Genomic DNA, 3,395 nt, shown 5'->3' on the forward strand with positions numbered 1-3,395 from the left:
TTTGGGTCTGATAAGGTCAGTGAAATCCCCTCAGGATTTATCCTGAGATCCTGTACCTCAGATTGTAGAACCTTTGTCAGTGTCAGCCATGTTTGTTTCTGTTTTTAAAATTATTTTTTATTCTCTTTAAAATAAAAAAGATGAAAATATGTATTAGTGAAAACAATGGAAATTTTTTTTGAAAACAATGGAAATTTGAAGAAGTGTACATTGTAGCACAGGAACTAAGTAATGCATTAAACTTCTTCAGAAGTAGAAAAACTTTTATTTATTTGGGGAGAAAATATAGGGACTGAAAAAGTAGTTTTTGATTTGAAAATTTAAATTATTGTATAGTATAGGAGAAGTTTCTCTGCGTGAAGGATATTATTTAAAAATTGATGTCTTTGTGCCTTAAGTTTTATTTTACTGTTAATAAATGCTTCCTAAAAATATGAGGAAATAGTGCATCACAAATGTCCTAAATTGATTTCCCAGTATTGGAAAAAAAATAAATGAATTAAAAGAAAAAGCCAAGAATCCCAGAGACTACCTTACATGGTGACACCTCAGGTCTTGTGTGCCATCTTCCTGTGGCCTCCCAGACCAGCACAGCAGTTCCCTTTGCAGAGTGGGTGCCTGACAGGTGGGGAGGTGGGCACAGGTGGTAAGGGTAGGGCGCAGATCCAAGTAGGGCCCGTTTGCTCTGCGCTGAGCCAGGCTTGTCTCAGAACCACCTCTCTTATCTTAACCTGGGTTTTCTGTGGCCAGAATCCTAGAGAACTCTAGTTGCTTTGGACCCAGTATGCAGGAATCTCCCTGGAGGGAGACCACGATGGCCTGTGTTCACAGGGACAGGTTTTGTCCCATCCAGATCTTATCATCCCCAAAGATCAGGGAGAGGCTCCCCAGGGATTCAGTTGTTGCACCTCAGGAATTCAGTTTCACTCTTGTTCTTGTTTCCAGAAGTGCAGCATGGAAGGAATCCATCATGAAGGACATCAGAAGGTGAATCAAGTTGGGCCAGAGTGGGTGTGCTGAGGATCAGCATGATGGCTAGGGATCAGAGGATAACAATATGCCAACAGTCACTTAGACCTTTTCCTTGGCTTGGTTGTGGCCCCTTGAGAGCCCTATTGTCAGAAGACTGAGTTGGAGGTCTGTAAGGAGATGTGAGCTTCTTGGGCCAGAGTCTCTTGGCCTAAAACTTGGGCTGGAGGGACGGTCACCTGTTTTCTTCCCATGACTCTCAGAATCACCTCTCATGGAGGATGTTGTACTCTGAATTGACACATTATGAGAAGGCAGTGTAGAGTTCACATTATGAAGCGTGGGTACCTCTGGCCCCCGAGTCCTTCATGAGGGCACTGACCTGACCAGGGACACTGTAGCTCCAGATTCCCTTCCCTACAAGATCAGCATTGGCAGGACTAGAGCGGCTCATGGAGGCAGGAGACTAAGGCATGGCAAAGCTGGCTGGGGAAATACACATAATCTGTTAATCACAAAATCCCGGGATGTGTGAACACAAGAATTCCAAAACCCTGTACATTGACTCCTCACAAGAACAGGAACATGTTTTCAATAGGACTACAAAGATTATCTTGGTCATTGTTATTTTATTTTCTATCTCTCTTAAAATAACAGAAGTAATAATGTCCCTACAGGGTCTGCTGAATTTAACTATGTGGGAAGAATAATTGCCTCATCCACCATTGTTCTACCTGAGCCATTTCTTCTTGAGAGACCTGGTCCCTGAAAAATTTTAAGGTGTGTCCAAAGAAGAAAGTCCATTTTCCATGGCTACTTCCTCTTGAACAGGGGAGCTGGCCCTACCAACATGGGGAGCAACGAACTCTCTTCCTATCTAAACTATGAATTGAGGAAAGCTGAGTTCTTCCTTTGAGGACTTCTTGATCAACCATCAACATGGAAATGGGTTTTGATTTAGAGCTTGGGCCATCACCAGTAGTTTAATAGCTGTGAAACAAGAAGAGACAAATTTGACTAAGAGATTGAGTATGTAAAAATAGAAATAATAGGGTTTTGAGAAGTATTAATCAAATCACATCCAGGACAATAACCAAATGTCCCAATTCCAGAATTTTGCCAAGATACCCATGACTCATATAGATTTTTGTGGATCTTAGAAGTGTGGTCAGCCAGCTGCTGGGCTACATCTCTTACTATTTCATACTTATTGACATAAGAACAACACTCTCTCTTAGGAGCAAACAACTTCTGAATTAGGTGGTTGGGAGGTGTAGTCCACTATGATGCTGTGGCCCCAACTTCTTGAGATCTATTTAATCTTGGAGGGTGGCAATACTCTGGACAAACTCATCTGTCAATTTCTTAGGTAGCTATTGTGAAAAGAAAAGGTATGACTAGATTTAAGTTTTTGTATAAATAATCACTGTTTGTTATCGCTACTCATGGCAATTTTTGAGTCACCAAGGAGGATCCTAAGAGAAACAGGAACAAACCAACACAGGTCATTGGTGAGACACACTACCTGACATTCATGAGTTGAAGAAAGGTTTATTTCAGCTTACAGTTTATAGAGATTTCAGTCTTTAGTTGGCTGGCTCTGAGGCAGGCAGCCTGACTGAAGAGAAATAGTCCACAGCAGGGGAGGGAGGAAGCAGCAAAACAGAGATTGTTTTTTCGGTCACTTTATACTCCACCCAGTACAAGCCTATTGGTTGGTTCTTCTCCCATTACGTTTGTGTCTAGATATCTCCCCAAACCTCATGCAGTCATGGGGGGCATGTTTTTACAGAGGCATCTATATCTAGTTTGTGACTGATTCATAGCACAATGATAGGATTAAGGGTGTTGGAATTAAGATAGGGTGATTGGGCCTCAGAGATAGTTCAGCTGTAAAAGCGCCTGCCTAGGCAAGTGCATGGACCCAGTATGGCATACTGTGCTGGTCTCACCCCAGGCATGCTGAGCTGGCCACCAAGACTGGGCCTGATGGTACACGCCTGTAATCTCATGCTGGGAAGGCTGACACAGGTGAATCATTATGAATCTGAGCTGCGAAGTGAAACCCTGTACCAAATACATAAAATTAAAAAAAAAAGATAGGGTGATTGCTGGATCACTCCACTGCTTAGATTGTTATGCCTCAGCAGTCTGGATAAGGTAAAAGTGGCTTATCCACTATTATTTGTTTTTGCTGCTTTTGCAGCCATCAGGAACTGTTGCTCCTCTTCCATGCTACCTTGCCTTGGAGCCAGCTAATTATGGACTGAAACTTTCACAAACTGTGAGCTAAATAAATCTTTCTTCCCATGACTCATCCACATGGCTGACACTGACAAAGTTTCTACAATCTGAGGTACAGGATCTCAGGATAAATCCTGAGGGGATTTCACTGATCTTATCAGACCCAAAAGCTACAACTCTTG

Source organism: Octodon degus, unplaced genomic scaffold (genome assembly GCF_000260255.1).
Source record: "Octodon degus isolate 3935 unplaced genomic scaffold, OctDeg1.0 scaffold00123, whole genome shotgun sequence".
NCBI lineage: Eukaryota > Metazoa > Chordata > Mammalia > Rodentia > Octodontidae > Octodon > Octodon degus.